We start from the raw sequence: 18,274 nt of genomic DNA, 5'->3' as shown, positions 1-18,274 counted from the left end.
AGCTGGAAAATATTCATGAGACTCAGGAACAAAGCTATTACTCCAACTGCAAGATTTCATTATAAGCACTTAAATACAGTTCAAAGTCACCACATCTGTAAACTCAAAAATGCTGCTCACTTGGCTGGATCCAATCAATATTTATTAACCATTATGTTAGTTATTCTTCATATAGACAGACGCTTTGTTTCTTAGAAGAAATCACTGTCCATAACAACAAAAAAAAAAAACTTAATTGTGAAATGTTTTTTTTTAAATCAGTCTTTTCTGGTTATTGAACATTTCATATGAATAAATTATTCTTCATGCACATGATAGCTTATCTGAAATAGCTTCCCAATTCTTTAAAATGCCAAAGGCATCTTTTCTCAGCATAAGGCATTTTGCCATCACATGGTTTATTAGCAGAATAGGAAAATTAATCTTATTCTAAGCAAAAGCAGAAATATAATTAGCTGAACCAAGAAAAGTGTGACATTTGCCCATGAACTCTTCATTCAGATAATGTATCTATTTTGGGAACTCATGAGACGGAAGCAAGACAAAAATATGAGAAGATATTAGGTTTCTCTATTGTTCAAAATTAGAAAATGGATGTGGCTTTTATGTTGACTCTTTCAAGATAAGAAAATAGTTAAAGGATGTATGAAATAAAAAAGTGACATCAGTGATTATTAGTAATTGTCTGCTTCACAGGAAGCAAACGGGAGTATCACTGTAGTTAGTGGTAGGTGAACAACTGATTGTACTGGTTTCTCTTCATGCTCTCGCCTCTTCTCTTAACTCTATGCTGCACATAGTATGGGATCATCTTTACCACATGCCCCTAGAGATTCTGTTTCACTTCACTCAGAGCCTAGAAACCACTTGCTCCAAAACTTGAAAAATATTAAGAGTTGATGTCCCCAGACTGCTCTTCAACCTTGAACTTGAACCACTAAGCTCCAGGACAAATTTGTTTAAAATGACTGTGCTTAAATTTTCATTTAGGTCTAAATTTGCTGGGAGAGAAGGTCTTTTGTTTGTATTTTCTCACATTGAGAATATTTACCAAGATTATTGCACTGATGAGCCTGACCCTATTCATTTACCCCATTTTTAAGATGTAGTAAAGACATTTTCTGCTGTGGAGGAAGCTATTGTGCAAGATTTTATCATGTATTGGAGGAAAATTTGAGTATCTGAATTTTGTTTCACATATGTGTTCAGCTTTGCATGTGTATTTCTGTGTGCATACAGAACATAGAAAAGAGTCTAGATTAGAAGACACTGTTCCAAGTGATTATTTCATCACACAGGTAATAAGCATAGTACTCTATAGGTAGTTTTTTGATTCTCTCCCTCCTCCCAGCCTCCACCCTCAAGTAGACCATGATGTCTCTTTTTCCATTATTTGTGTTCATGTGTTCTCACGGTGTAGCTCCCACTTATAAGTGAGAACATGCAGTATCTGGTTTTCTGTTTCTGCATTAGTTTGCTTAGGATAATGGCCTCTAGCTCCATACATATTGCTGCAAAGGACATGATCTTTTTCTTTTCCTATGGCTGTTTAGTATTCTGTGGTAAATATGTACCATATTTTCTTTATTCAGTCTACTATTGATGGGCATTTAGGTTGATTCCATGTCTTTGCTATTTTGAATAGTGCTGCAATGAACATACACGTGCATGTGTTTTTATGGCAGAATGATTTACATTCCACTGAGTATATACCCAAAAATGGGATTGCTGGGTTGAATAGTAATTCTATTCTAAGTTTTTCAAGGAATTGCTACACTGCCTTTCACAATGGCTGAATTAATTTACATTCCCACCAGCAGTGTGTGTTACAAAAGATTATTTCTGAAGACTGAGATTACATGAGAGTATTCTTTTCTTTAGTATGTTCCTCTTTATTTTCTAGATTTTTTGCAGTGAGCATACCTTACTTCATGATGAGGAAAAAAAATTGTTATTTCTCCAAAATGATTGAGCATTTTGCATGAACACAATACTGCAATAAGTAATTAGGGGAATTAAAAAAAAACTTTTTTCTTTTTCGGAGCTTTCAATATTCACAAATAAATTGATACTATGTGATAATATTTGTATTGCCTGTTATGTGTCAGATACTTCTCCCATTTAATTTCACATACTCTATCTCCTTTAATCCAAATATAGAGAATACGTGTAAATCCACACCGTGTTATATTATTCAGTAATTGTAAATAATGTTGACAATGAACATGGAGATGCATATTTTATAATAGTAAGGTACAAACACAAGATAAAAATAGGCAGACAGAAAGCTATGCATAAAGACTAAATGGAAAGCAGTCTGGATAGTGGTAATTTTTTTCTACCTACTGAATTTACTAATAGGAGCATGTATCCTTCCCATAATGGGAGAAAAAGTGAACTTTTAATTATTTTTAATATATATGACAGCCATAGAACAATTCTGTGCTAACTTTGGGGTATTTATGTGCAGCATATTGAACATTTAGTGAAAAGAGAGACCACTGTGAGATGATGAAGCTGGAGAAGTCTTCAAGAAGCAATGCAGGGCTCCCTGAGTACTTTAAAGGAAGGGCAAGTTTCTTTAAGAATGTGGAAGGAGGACAAGGAGGATGTTATAGAAAGAAAATAACTTGTACAATAGCAGCAAGAACTGGTCCATTTATAAAACAGGCGCTTGCTCAGGTGGTGGCTATGAGGATTAAGTAAGTTGGTGCACCTGGCATCATGCCTGGATGAAAGATACTCAGGAAATATTAGCCATCATGATGATGGTGCTGGAGAGAATGGAGAAGAGGGATGAATTCAAGACACAGTCCAAAGGACTAAATGGTAAACTTGTTCACAGTCTGGTTCCTTGAATAGAAATAAAAGTGCCAAATAGCCCTTCATTGTTTCTCTCCCAAGAGATCAGAAGGAGAGTGCCCATGTCAGAAGGGGAACAGGGTGGGGAGCTGGGCAGCAGGGGTAGGTGATGAGACAAGTTTGGGACACTCAGAGTTAAAAGTTTGGGAGGTAAAGGAAGTGTGGCCAGTGAGGCGGAGAACACAGGTGGCATCAGAGAAACAAGAGAGGGAAGATTTTTCAGGGATGTCATTGACTCTTTAGCCAGTGGAATCCAGGGGGAGTTGAAGAAGTGGAAAGATAAGCACCCCCAGTGCTATTCTAATTGTGTCACCGCTTGAAGCACCCTGCTTTCCCTATTCTTGCATCTAATTGCAGTACACTACCATGAAACCAGTTCATTCCGTGCTCAATTTGCTGTTCTGCTTAAAGGGACTTAAACTTGATACCTGAAGACCAATTGCTAGGGGCCATTAAATTTATTTCCTTCTAGGCACTGTATGTAAATAAGCAATTAAATGAGGGAAAATAAGTTGAGGGTCATTTATCAGGGAGAGAAAAAGAAAACAACCATTGAACAAGGCTGTACAGGCAAACTTATTTAGATTGAAGAAAACATAACATTTAATTATCAGAAACAAATGCAAGCCTTGGTCCAGATCTTCCTTCCCAAACCTTTGTCATTTAGGGACTGAGAAGCTGAGTTGGGTGAAAGGTTGAATAGAAAACAAAAAGGAAAGCTAGAAACATGCTGAGCTCACAGAGATGAAGTTTCTTCTGTAGCTCCTAAAGCCCAGCCAAGGTGTCATCTAATGAGAATTCTCTCCATGCCAGGCACTGCGCTAAGCGTTTCACATCATTAACCAATGTGAGCCTTAGGCAACCCTGAAGCAGGCAGTCTGCTCATCCCAATTGCAGCTGAGGAGACAGGGTGAGTGAGGCCAAGCAGCTGGCTCAAGGTCCCCTGGCTGGTAAGTGGCACAGCCTGCATCCCTGCCAGGTGGTCCTGCTAACAAAGCTGGCGCTTTTTTGTCACCATGCAGTACCGCCTCCTGTACTATCAAAGTGTACTATCAAGTTTGCCTCAAAAGAAAACCCTCTCTCTTCTGAGAAGCTCAGGAAGGTCTAACACGTTGCCTGCCAACAAAAAACGTGAAGAATTAAAAATTAGCCATTGTACGTAAATTATTAGCCATTTACATTATATGTAAATTATGTTTCATTAAACTTTAAAAATCAGCAAAAGATTTTCTTCTGGTAGATTTCCTTAAAGAAGTGTCATCTTTAAGTTTTACACTTAAGTGACCCATGTTATCTGTTTTAATGAATAATTTTCCTAGTGGAAAATTACGATAGTACTTTGGGTGGCAATCTAGGATAAAAAGTGATCAAGTGAACTCAGGAGAGTGAACCCTTTCTAACTGCACACAAATATAACTGTCTACTCTCTTCCTGGTGGCAGCAACTCAAAATTTCAGTTTATTCATTTATTCAGCAAATATTTATAAACCAAATGAACCATATGAAATCACCATTCTTGTAGGTCAAAAACAGTCATATGTGGGTAATTCCAAATAGTTCAACCTAATACAAAGAACCCTCTGTGTGGCAGAACAGATAATATCATGGGAGCTGGGAATATAGTGTTGCATAAATGGACCAAGGTCTTGCCTTTCTCTTGCTACATACTGGTGGTCTAAGACATAAACAAGCAAAAAGATACATTAACAAAATTATACCAAATTGGGATAAGAAATAAACAGGATAAAATAATTAATAACTTTCTTGAGGTGAATTGAAAGCTACTCTGAATAAAGAGATCAGAAAAGGTAAGGTGGATAGAATATCAGAGGAAGATAGTTCCAGACAAGGGGAGCAGCAAGTTGAACGTCCATGAAGCAGATTGAAACTCCTGAGCAGGGCCCTGCTGAGTGAGGGGACTTGTTACTAGGGGAGTTCAGAGAAATAAATGGAAGTGAGTTTTGTAGGGCTTCAAGGACCCTGACAAAGAGTTTGGATTTTATTCTAAGTTAGAAGAAACGCACTGAAGGCTTTTTGCCTAAAGAGTTGACATGATTCAGTTTATGTATTGAAATATAACTTATGGGGATGGGCATGGTGGCTCAAACCTGTAATCCCAACTAGTTGGGAGGTTGAGGCAGGAGGATTGCTTGATCCCAGGAGTTCAAGGGCAACAGAAGGAGACCTTGTATCTTTTACATCTACATCTATATCCATCTATATCTTATGGGTAAAGGAAATATTCTATATTTTTATTATAGTGGTTACATGACCAAATATATTTGTCAAAAGTCACTGGAATGTATACCTAAATATGTGAATTGCTGAATTTTACTCTATGCAAATTATATCTCAGTAAACCTAACCAAAACCAAACAAACGAAAAGATAACTCTGAGCTGAAGCATTGAAAATTATTTCCCTGGAAGGTATTGGTTTGTCTTGTTTGTTTGTTTCCTTTTGGTGATATCATTTGTTGAACTCTGCCTGCTTAAACTCTGCACATGTATTGTTTTTTGTAAAATTAAAATTATATTTTAAAAAAGATAACTCTGGCTACTGAGTGGAGAGGAATTTATAAGACAGCAAGACTAGAGATAAGGAGACCATTTAGGAGACTATGGCAAGAAATGAGACTATGGCAAGAAGTAGTCGTGGTGGTGATAGTGGAACTGAGAAATAGGAATAACATTAAAAATATAATTTGGAAGTAGAACTGACAAGACTTACTGACAGGTTAGATGTGGGCAGAGGGGCTAAAGAAAAAGAAATCAAGGATGACTTTTGGGTTGGGGGTGTCCACATGGGCAAGGCATGGTTGGAAAGAGGGAACAAACAGTTCAATGAAGGGTTTGTTTTGGATTTCAAAATATTTGAGGTGGCTATTTACTATTCATCCAAGTGGAAGAGTCAAGATGGAAGTTGGACACATAGGTCTGCAGTTAAAGGAAGAGATGAGGACTAAATTTGTATATCATCAGTATACATACGATGTCTTAATCACTTTGTGCTGCTATAACACAATATTACAGACTGGGTAATTTATAAATTATAGACATTTATTTCTCTCAGTTCTAAGGGCTGGGAAGTCCAAGATCAAGGCACCAGCAAGTTTGGTGTCTGAAGAGGACCTGGCATCTTCTCACTGTAGCACCCTTACATGGGAGAAAGGAGAAGAACAAAAAGAGCCTAACTAGTTCCCTCCATCCCTTTTATAAGGTTCTAATTAATTCACACAGGCAGGTCCCTCATGACCTAATCACCTCCCAAAGGCCTTGCCTCTTAACAATGCTGCATTGGGGATTGAGTTTCAATAGGAATTTTGAAGGGGACACACACATTCAAACCATTTCACATGATATTTAAAGCCTTGGGCTGGATTGAGATAGAAGACTCACGGTAAGGACATAGATATAGCAAAGAAGAGGGCCCTACAGCATTACAAATTTAGAAGACTAGTAGGGAAGGAGGATACAGCCAAGTAGGGAGATCCACATTGTCTGTTCCAAGAGGTAATATATATTTAATCCTTTGGGTGCTGAATCTGTGAATTAGTCAGTTTGGCTGCCATAACAAAACACCATAGACTGGGTGGCTTAAACAATAGAAATTAATTTTTTCACAGCTCTGAAACAGGGAAGAGGAAGATCAGGGTGCCAGCATGGTTGGCTTCTAGTGAGTGCACTCTGTGGCTTGCAGACAACTGCCTTCTCACTGCATGCTCATGTGGCCTTTCCTTGGTGCTTGCCATAGAGAGAGCTCTCTCTCTCTCTTTCCCCCTCTTTTTATGAGGCTACAGTCCTATAGAATTAGGGTGCTACCCTTATGACTCCTTCAGCCTTAGTTATCTCCCAACGACCCTATCTTCAGATACAATCACATTGAGGATTAGGGCTTCAACGTATGAGTTTGCCAGGGGAGGACACAATTCAGTTCATAGTAACCTACAAGGAGACATATCAGGGGCACATTCTTGTCACGTGGCCAAACTTCCATTGCAAAATGACTACATTACAATGGGTCTTTATGTGAGTGTCTAGCACATTGTTGCAATTATGTGATGAACTATCATTTTGAATTTGTTAAGTTGTACTGGTGGAGGAGGAGGGGGAGGAGAAGAAAAAGAAGAAGAAGAAGATGATCATTAATTATGTACTCACTCTGTGTCAAGTACTATTGTAAATACTTTTCCATGCATCACTACTTTGTCAAGTTTTTATGATAACCCTTTGAGGTAGACATTTTGTTTTATAGATGAGGAAACGGAGGTCCCAAGAAGTTAAATAACTTGCTTAAGGTCACAGAGCTAATGAGTGGCAGAACAATTATTCTAGCTCTGATTTTAAGGGATTTACTTAACTTTTACTTGGAATCCATGGAGTCATTGGGCTTTATTTAATAAATATCTCATCATATTCTAGTTATATCATCTCCTATAAGTGTTCAAAATTTGACAAAATTCAGATCAAAGGTGTTTTGGGGGCATTTTGGTGTCAGAAGCTATGAGGCCATTAAATATCATGTGGGCTGCATTAGTTTTCTAGGGCTGCCATAATAAAGCAGCACAAACTAGAAGGCTGTACATCTGAAATTAAGGTGTAAGCAGAGCCGTGTTCCCTCTGAAACCTGTGGGGGAATCCTTCCTCTCTTCTTAGCTTCTGGTGGTTTCATAGCAATCTTTGACACATGGTGAAATCTGACACAAATTAAGTACATAAGAAGGTGTTCCTTGGTTTTCAGCTGCATAACTCCAGTCTGCCTTCATCATTGCATGGTCTTCTCCTTGTGTGTTTCTGTCTTCACATGGCCATCTTCCAATAAGGCCACCAGTCATATTGGACCAGAGGCCTACCCTATTCCAGTATGACTTCATTTTTATTTAACTAATTATATCTGCAATGATCCTATTTCCAAATAAGTTCACATTCCGAGATACTGGGGGTTAGGAAGATATGTTGAAGAGCATGTCTTTTTTTTTTTTTCGGTGGGGGTTGGGGAGGATACAATTCAACCCAGAATTCCAGCCAGGGGCTTTATGGATATAGAGTTTATCATCTTAAGGAAGCACACCCCTTATTGCATCTCCCCTTTTTCGAACCCTAACATTCACAGAAAATTTCCTGCCCGCAGTTCCTTCCCTGGGTTTAAGGATTCCCCAATGCCAGGTGTTAAGTCTGCTAGGAAATCTGTAGATGACAGGGAAGAAAATGCAAAGAGAAAATAAAGTCCTCAAATGCAGCTAGAAATTGCTAGCTTCTACTTTTAAAATAAAGCAACATAATACTTTTTCTTCCAATTTATCTACCTTCAAAAGTCCCAACAAATGTTGTTCGTAGTACTGAAATCTATCATTTCCCTTTATTTTTTCCATTCTTCAAATTGAGCTATTAAGTCAAATGCTAATTACATGAAACATTGTTCTCTGTTAATAAATGTTTTGAGAAGTTCTGCTGCCTCAAACAAACAAATTAAATATTAAGTCAGTGTGGCATTTCAGTTGAATAGGGAAAAACAGATTACTTAATAAATGGTACAGCAATATTTGGCTAACCATTTGGGAGAATATAAAATTAGATGCCTACTTCGCAAATTAAATTTCAGATTTGTTAGAGACTTATATATAATTAAATTAAAGACAGATCTTTAAAATTCAATAAAATTTAAAAAATTGCAAAATAACTTAAAATATGTGGCTATTTACTGTATTTGGGTATTGGGAAGTCTTCTTGCTAGTTATAAACACTAAGATATAATCTACAAAGAGATAAATCAATTTACAAAAAACTTAAAACTTCATGTATATATAAAAAGCAGCACTATAACATGGAAAAAAGGAAAGATGTATATTGTATATGACAGATAATATGTTTATATTATACATATAAAAATACTTACAAATAATTTACAACGTAATGTTCCAATAGAAAAATGAGAAATAATTTTAAAAGGCAATTCACAAAAGAAGAAATACAAATAGCCATTAAACTTATGAAAAGATATTTCTCTTCACTTAAAAAAAAAGTTAAATAGGATCTTTCAGGCCTCTTTCAGTTCTAACACACTGTGATTCTGAATACATAGGGTTCAGTTGGAACGTTTTTGCATAGATTTGCCCTTGAACTGATCCTCCAGTGCAAAATATTTTAATTGCTAATATAAAGTTTCATAAAAAGCACATAAATCTCATTCATTATAGTTCTAACATGAAAATCTGGATCTCTTTAGAACCAGCTTTATTAGGATCTCTTGGTTGCATATGTCAGAATCTCAACTCAAACTCTCTTATGAAAAAAATTCAGCAGATGTCTACCACCTCCACACATTCCTACATCCTTTATTTCCCTGTGTTTTAAAACTATAAATGAGTTATCTTAGAACCATAAAGGCAAATAGACCTCATTCTTCTCTCTTGCTGGGTGGAGAAGAATTAAATTCTCATACTTATAAGTCAAACAGCTTTAAGTAGAATAGACATGGAGGGCCAGCTAACCTCTCCAGGGACTTCCTAGTAATTTAGTTCCAGAAGTTTCTAGAAGAAAACCTCATTCCTGGCTTAACTCAGCCTAGAACCTGAGCCTCTAGTTGCATCTCCCTGAAGCACCATAAGAACAACCACCATGTGTTTAGAACAGCAACCATACGACAGCAACCATGTGTCATGGTTTATTCTCATCAAGCCTCCAGGTTGTAGGGAGCTTCAGTGATTACATTTTTGTTTAACAGCCCTCTCACTCACCCTCCTCTTGGGTCCCTTGGGTAATCACTCCCTCTCTTTCCATGTGGTCCAGGCAAACCTGTCAACCACATCTTCACCACCTTCCCCTTGCCAAAGTCTTACAACCCAAGCCAGTCAATCAGAATGTTCCTAGGGTTGGATTAATTGTTGTTAGGAGAAATGCACTTTTTGCCATGGAGCAGGCAAACTCAGGATGAGAAGCTGGGTTACTGGTGCCCAAAGAAAGTGATTTGTCACAGAAGAAGTTGAGGAAAGAAACAGGGAGGCAGGGCCAGATGATGAGGGAGATGGAGAACTATGTAAACAGGTGTTCTGAAGTTTGTTGTAGCCCCGGACTTCCCAGATGTGTAAGACAATAAATTCTCTCTTTGCTTACTAGCTTGAATTGGGTTTCTGTCATTTAAAACCTAATGGCTCCAACTTGTGGGCACTTCTGACTTACAGGGCAGCTCCCGCAGACCTCAGTAGCTTTACCAGTCTTCCTTGTTTTGTGAGCTACCATCTTCTACTATTTTGGGAGTGTGTAGGCATGATTAGGATTATCAAATGATTTCAATGACAACAAAGAACTGATTTGTGGTTTTGTTTTTCCAAAAATTCATCTTTCACTTCCAAAGAAGTGAGATGTATTTTACATACACACACACACACACACACACACACACACTGCATTTCTGTTGGGTCCACTGATCCATGAATTTACCCTGACACTAAACATTCCTTTCCATTCTAGTTTTCAATACAGAGCCAGTTTCAGCAAGCTTAGAGTAGCAGGTTCTTTGCTGAAAAAAATATTTTGTTTCAGGCAAGTTGTGTCAGTTGATGATTGCTACATTACAAATTATCCTCAAGCTTACCAATTTTATTTTTATTTTTTTTGAGACAGCGTCTCGCTCTGTCACCCAGGCTGGAGTGCAGTGACACCATCTCGGCTCACTGCAAGCTCCGCCTCCCGGGTTCACGCCATTCTCCTGCCTCAGCCTCCCGAGTAGCTGGGCCTACAGGCGCCCGCCACCAGGCCTGGCTAATTTTTTGTATTTTTAGTAGAGACGGGGTTTCACCGTGTTAGCCAGGATGGTCTTGATCTCCTGACCTTGTGATCCACCTGCCTCGGCCTCCCAAAGTGCTGGGATTACAGGCGTGAGCCACTGTGCCTGGCCAAGCTTACCAATTTTTTAAAAAAACAAGTATCATCTCACAGTTTCTGTGAGTCAGGAGTCCAGGAGCTTCTTAACTGGGTGGTTCTGCCTCAGAATCTCTTACAAGACTGCAGTCAAGGTGTTTGCCAGGGCTATAATCATCTGCAGGCTCAAATGGGGAAGGATTTGCTTCTGCACTCACTGCCACGGCTGCTGGCAGTCCTCAGTTCCTCCCTACGTGAGCCTCTCCACCAGCTGCCTCATAGCATGGCAGCTGGCTTCTCCCAGAGTGAGGAGTTTAAGAGTGAAAAAGTGAGCATGCACCCCCCAAGACAGAAGCCACAGTCTTTCAATAACCTAATCTCAAAAGTGACATTTCATCCCTTCTGCCAGATCTCAGTCCCTGTGTCCAGCCCACACTCAGAAAAGGGGAATGTAGCTCCATCTCTTTGGGGGAGAAGCATCAAAGAACGTGAGAATATATCTTTAAAAATCACCATACAAGTGGTGGCGCTCACTTCCCCAAAGAGAATCTGAGTTTTTCTAAAATACCAATCCTTTGTTAAAATGAGGTGGAGCGTAGATGAGGGAATGCAGCGGGAATAGGGAAGAAAACTATTCCAGGCAGAGGAGAAATGCTGTATCATCCACACACATTCCTCAACATACCTAAAGCTACCTTTAATGATTTTAAGTAAGAAAATGGCTGAGGGCTTTAAAAATCTTTAGTGGGAATTAGAAAGCCCCTAGCAATACAACTCAGTGAACTGGCATTAAGATACAGCCATGTGATTATGGTGGATGGGAAAACAGCAAGATTGTAACCATCTGCAAGCATGTTGATTGATTGGAGTTGCAAAGTACTATCATCTGGCCAATGGCATACACAAGAAAGTGCAGAGGAACTCTCAACTCCATAAGAAGCACAATGCCAGAGGAGTAGAATAGCTATCTTAGCCCAGGTGCTCACTGCCTCTGTCACGTGTGCTCATGCCACACCTGAGACACCGGCGGGGGTGGGGGGCTGGAGGGGGCAAGGGCAGCGTCTTGTCCTGTGTCCTCCCATTACCTTCATTCCCAAAGTATTTCTGCCTATAGAGCTCTCCCGGCCTCTAAACTCTTTCCAGCTGTGTCCAACCTTTTGCATGCAAGGACTATTTTGCTTATCTGTGGTGGTGGATATAATGAAAACTATGCACGCCCCCCCCGTTTTTTTTTTTTTAGGTCATCAGCTATTGTTAGTGTTGTGTATTTTATGTGTGGCCCAAGACAGTTCTTCTTCCACCCAGGGCAGCCAAAAGGTTGGACACACCTGCAATACTTAGTAATGTATATCATTCATGTGGTGATAAATATCTTCAGACAAATAATTCTTTTTTAAAAATTTAAAATCACAGTTATTTGATGTTTTTCATTTGCGAATGCCTTTTACAGGTAGTCCCTACATTCTGGTGCTTTGAGTGCATGACTTTTCACTAGATCAGTGGTTCTCAACCTTGGCTGCACATTAGAATCACCTGGAAGTTTCTTTCCATTCCAAAATCCAACACAGAAATTAATAAGAATACTGAATCAATTTCAATGAACTAGGAGTGACAATTTTTACTAAAAAATATTTACTTAGCAAGAAGTCAAGATTGATCATTGTTTTAGAGTCTTTCTACTCAAAATGTGGCCTATGGACTGAGAGCATTCTTATCAGGTGATAAGGGAGCTGGGTGCTTGTGAGAAATGCAGAATTCCAGGCTCCACATCCAAATTATAATTTGCATTTTAACAAGATTCCTGGGTGATTCATATGCCCATTAAAATTTGAGAAGCACTGATTTAGACTTTCCCATTACCCTTCTCTTTATCACTTTGCATATTCTCCAACTTCCTATCTAGCGACCAAAGAGGGTACCGACAGATTACAGCTTCAAAGCATAACCAGGATCAATAGAATACATTCATTCTTTCATTCCAGAAAAATCTATTTAGATGTAGGCCAGTGCCTATGGTTGTGCAGACTGTGCACCACATCTAGGAAGTACTATTCACATTGTAGACATTTTACATTGGTATTTTATTGCTACACCATTTTCTAGCAGATGGCAGTACAGTGTCTTGCAACAAAATCAATATACATAAGCTTTGGCTGGATGGAAGTTAAGTGCTTGAAGAAGGAATGCCTTTTTTCTATTCAATGCCCTATAGGCTAGATGTCACCTTAATGAGAGCCAGGACCTGGCGACACAGCAGCAAACCAGAGAGGCCAAATTATTAACTATTTCCCATTTAATACAATTTGTTTATTAGTTTTTATGCAAAATTATGGTATGGTAGTTTTTAAAAATTCAAGGTATGTGGCATATTTTCCTTCCATTGCATAGGATATAGCCTATAATTTTAATGTTTAATATACAAAACACAGCTTGTGTTTTTTTCCCTTCACAAAGTTATAACAAATCTTGGAGCACAATCTGTAATTACAATACATTGTATGGAGACATTCCAGCCACTTTCGAGCTTTATACTTTACGGCATAGTTTCCAAGTACATGTTACAGCAGAAGTGAAAGAAAAACTCTATTTTTCTTAATATTCTATAATTCCTGTCATCAAGTGCCTTGGATGTGGACATTAGAGGATCAGTCAATATTTGTTTTAAAACAGTATTTTCAACTTCTTTTATATACCTTTTTCTTTCCTTCTCTTTTCTTCTTCCTTCTTTTCCTCCTCTCCTCTCCTTTCTTCCTCCTCCTCCTCCCCCCTCCTCCTCCTCCTCCTTCTTCTTCCTCTTCCTCTCTCTCTCTGTCTCTCTTTCTCTCTTTCTCTCTCTCTTTCTTTCTTTTTCTCTAATAGAATGCTCTGACCTGGTTGCAACTTTTGGTGCAGAGAAAACAAAGATTTATACATAAGGATGCTCATGACATCATGATTTACAACAGGTAAAAACAGGAAGCATTTTAGATTTCAAACAAAAGGTAGGTGATCAAATATATCACTACACATCCAAGTAACTAAATATCACAGTTATTAAAAACTATGAGTCTAAAGAATAATTAATATCATAGGGAATACATTCATGTAAAATGTTAAGCAAAAAGTTTTAAAAGGTTAAAAGGAAAAAAAAATCAGGGTGCAAAACCACATATATAGTGTAATCCGAATGTCCCTGGCTCCTTGCTACTTACGTAGTCCATGGACTAGCATCAAAGCATCACTACGAGCTTGTTGAAAATGCAGTATCTTAGGCTCCACCCCAAAACCCACTGAATCAGAATCTTCAGGTGATTCTTAGGCACATGAAAGTCTGAGAAGCATCACCCAGGCCTTATCAACTTTGGGGAACAGCAGTCACTTTGCTTTTACAATTTGAACCAAAGTTCATTAGCTCATTAGTACCCACCTACCTAATGCAGGACCACAGTCCCCCTCCAACACACATCCAACACACATCCAGTGTCTCAGGTGGGTATCCATAAGTATAAACACAGGCACTGAGGCGGTGGCCTTACCTGCCCTTCAAGATCCCCAAGGGGGAAATGGTCTTTGATAAAAATGATTATTTGAAAATTATGACAAAGAAAGGGGGATCTATTTCTTTCTCCCTGGCAATCCCTCATTGAATATGCCTTTTATGTCATCTCTACCCATTCATTTTCCTTTCTGCTTCCTCCTATCCCCTCACACATGTCTCTCCTCTCTTACCTGAGAATCCTGAGAGAGTTGAGGAGGAAACCCGGTGTTCCAGAATTAGGAGAAGTGACTGTGCTGTCATGTGCCATGAAGGATACCATCACAGAAAGCAACATGCATGCTCTCCCAACATCCACACTGGGACATGAGCATCACTGTCCCTTTATCATCCCAATGGCCACTTTGCTGCAGTCCCAACCTTGCTGATGTGACCCACTTTTGTCTACGCTGGTTAAAAACTCCCCTCTGACCACTACCCACATGGTTGGATCAGTCCACTATGGACCCAAGACGTGACTCTCGCTGCTTTACACTGCCATGTGGGACTCTATAAGGTCACTACTCTCTTGGTAGGCATGTGGGATCTGCAGTGTGGGATCCCACATGCCTACCAAGAAGGAGAAATGGGGGAGGATATGGGTTTAAGCAGAAATTAGACAAGGGGTTGGGACTACAGAACATTTCTCCTGAGAGTTTTCAAGGAAGAAGACTTGTCTGGTTATATTCAACCGTAAAGTATGTAATACAATAGAAAAACAGAGTAACAGGTGTTACGAGACGTAGTGTCTTGTCCTGGTTCTTTGTGTGACTTTGGGAAAGTCATTCTCAGATGCTTATTTTTCCCCTTTTGGAATGCTGGGTAAAAGTAATTGCACAGTCCATCTCCCAGTTCCGGTTAAGCTCAAATGAGATGATGTTTGGAAACGAGCTTTGAAATTCCTTAGGTGTAGCATTAGCAACAATAATATGCAGCACCATGGTAAGAAAAAAAGATAGTCTGTTCTTTAAATTGGCCTCAAAAAATTTCACACCTGGATATCTGGTGGAACCCTCAAATTGGTATCGTATATTTTAAAGTCAATAATAACCTTGGAGACTGGTCTAGATTGAAAATCAACAGTACATTGGAGAGTGATACACAGCTGCTACCTGGTAGGGGAAATTGAGGGCATCCAGAGAGAATAAAGTGTTTATTGCAGTAGAGTGAGCAGGGGGAGTAGCATTATGTTCTAAAAATATTCAATAAAAGAATAGCCACGTTCTGTTTTCTCAAACATCTATATAGGTGCTTAGATTCTAAATATGGAAGATTTTGCATTTCACAAGGTGCCTTTCATTCTACATAGATTTGTAGCAAAATAAAAATCATTATACATTTTAATGGCTTTGTTGATTTGGTTAAATTAGCTGAAGGCATTGCTGACTCCACATAAAATCCATTTCTCAAAGTTCTTTAGCTTTTTGACTCTTTCATCAATTCTTCTTCAGTTCTGTCATCATTCTTTCCCTCCTCTCTCTTTCAATTTCCTATTGAAAATGTTCCAAAATAATTATAAAAGTCAGAGAGGCATGATGAACCTTTTTATTGGAAAGAGATGAACCTTCCAAACTCATTCTCAGCTCATCATCACAGCATTTGGAATATGGAGTAAAAATTCATATTTTGCAAGTGCCTTGGTGCTTAAGCATGCAGAACAGATGTTTCATTTCACAAGTTTTCCCAATTTATTACACATAATATCTCTATTTCTGTAAGACAAACACTGCTTTGGGGAATAGGCCTTTCCATTTCCTCCAGCAAGCTGATGCATGGAAATGGACCGTTGAGTCACCTTCTAGTCACCTCAGGAGAGGAGCTTTTCAAATGCTGTTTGTTCATTTTCATGCAAGGTCATCAAGGGGAAATAGTCACAGTCCCATACTCCTTACCAAAGGCTGTCACTTCTGCACATGGCATTTCTCCACCTGAAATGCGTTCAATTAAATGCACTCATCCTTGCTAGGCCTGGCTTGATTTCACATCTGTGACGTATTCCTTGATGAACTCGACGCCGAGTGGTTTCTTCCAACAGCTAAACAATACCTGATGATGACATTATTTTCACCATTATCATTAGCAACTTAGGAGGGAGAAAGGTGGTGTTGGGTGGGGAAGTCACACTAACCTCACCTTTCCCTGTTGCATTGTAAATTCCCCGAGGGCAGGGGTGGCTTGCACAGTGCCTTTTATGTGGTTGGTGTTTTTAAAACATTGCTTGGTTGACTACATAGGATAGTGTTGCTGCTTTGGTAGCCTAACTTTGCTCTTACACTACCGCCAGTAGAGAGGGTGAAGAAGAAATAAGAAAATAAAAATCAATCCTAAAGAAAGTGGTAAGGAGCAAAATTGGAGTTATTGGGGAAGCACAGAAACCTGAAGCAGATAACCCTCAGGCGTGACGGCCTATTTGTCTCTGGTTTACACACGCACCTGCCTCCATTTCTCTCCTATTTCTCCACCACCCCACCCCAACCAGGAGACAATTCCCCAAGCAACCCTGAATATGTCTTCTAATTTCATATACTCAAGAAGGCCCAAACCATTTAATCTCAGTCACTGCTGGTGGGAGGGGCAATTGACACGACCATGATGGGAAAGCAATTAGGCGGCAGATATCAAGAGTTCTAAAAAACATTTATACTCATCGTCTCCGTCATTCCACTTCTGAGCTCTATCTTAATTTTTAACATCTTAAATATGGACAAAGATTTATGCCCCCAGAGTTTCCAATACAGCTTTATTAATACAGAGATAGGAACAGTGTAGCAGTCTAGTATCAGGAGGGGTGCCTAAATTGTGGGATGAGTCCTCACTGGAATTTTCTAAAGTTATTTTAAATTATGTCTTAAAGGCAATTAAAGCTTATTTTATTTTTAAATGTTTTTAAATTAGCATGCAATAAAATTGACTTTCATGTACACAGTTCTATGAATTTTAGCACTCATATAGATTTTGTGTGTCCACCAACAATATAAAAATCAAAAACAGTTCCATCACACCAAAACGTTTCCTCTTGATCTTTCTTTGTAGCCACACCCTCTCTTCATCCCTAAGTCCTGGCAACCACTGATCTGCTTTCCAAACCTACAGTTTTGCCTTTTCAGGAATGTCACATAAATTGAATCGTCAGTATGTAATCTTCTCAGACACGCTTTCTTCAGTCTAGTACCTTTGAGATTCACCTATGTTTGTGTGTATCAATAGTGCATTCCTTTTTTTTATCGCTAAGTAGTACTTCATTGCATGGATGTATTTCTGTTTATCAGTTCATCCACTGGAAGATATTCAGGTTGTTTCCAGTGTTTGCTGATGCATAGAGTTGCTATAAACATTCATGCACAGGATTTTGTGTGAACATAAGTTATTTCTCTAGGGTAAATATGTAGAAGTGGGATTTCTGGCTCATATGGCGTGTTCACTTTATAAGACACCGTCAAATTGTTTTCCAAAGTTAAAGGTATTTTTAATAATAAAAAGTACTTAGGTTATAAATGGGAAAGTAGGAAATAAAACTGTACAGTACAAAATATGCATAGGGAGAAGACTCCAGCGAAATCTATCAAAATGGTAAACATGTAGTTGTTTGGTTAGGATTGGATTATAGAAGGCTTTTCTCTCTTTTACTTTTCTGTGAAAACTGTCTTCCACCATTACCAAGCAGTGAGTAAAAACATACCAAATTTACAGGAAGTATACAAGTCCTTGGGCTCCAAGCCCCACTCCCGCTATTAATTGTGAATCTCTACTCTTGTCCCAAGAGACCCTTCCCTAGTTTCTTCCTGTGAAAGTGGAGCCATGAATTCAGAATCGCTTCTTGTGTCTCTGCTGCTGCCCTTCTGTGATATTTAACGGTTCCATTTCCTGCCTCTCTGTTAGTCCTCAGGCTATGCTGCTCCCAGCTCGCTGCCTGTGCTTCTGGAAGCTTCCTCAGCTGGCCCATGCATGGCGTTCTCTTTCCCCTTGACGACCAGGAGCGCGCTCACCGCCTCCCCGCGGCACCCTGGTGGCTCCGTTCCTGCCTCGCTCGCAGGCACAGC

General features: G+C 39.1%; 1 long non-coding RNA gene across 1 annotated transcript in view; it reads right to left on the bottom strand.

Moving 5' to 3' along the window:
* Positions 1–230: 230 nt before the first annotated feature.
* The window catches only part of LOC105546953, a 25,108-nt gene continuing 7,064 nt past the window's right edge, over positions 231–18,274 (bottom strand). Inside the window, exon 2 of the long non-coding RNA XR_001007162.1 lies at positions 231–3,978. This is a non-coding gene — a long non-coding RNA (uncharacterized LOC105546953). The remainder of the gene's footprint in view (positions 3,979–18,274) is intronic.

This window comes from Mandrillus leucophaeus, unplaced genomic scaffold, assembly GCF_000951045.1.
Source record: "Mandrillus leucophaeus isolate KB7577 unplaced genomic scaffold, Mleu.le_1.0 Scaffold376, whole genome shotgun sequence".
Taxonomy (NCBI): Eukaryota; Metazoa; Chordata; class Mammalia; order Primates; family Cercopithecidae; genus Mandrillus; species Mandrillus leucophaeus.
The sequence above is the reverse complement of the archived record's forward strand: the minus strand, read 5'-3'. Positions and strand labels throughout refer to the sequence as shown.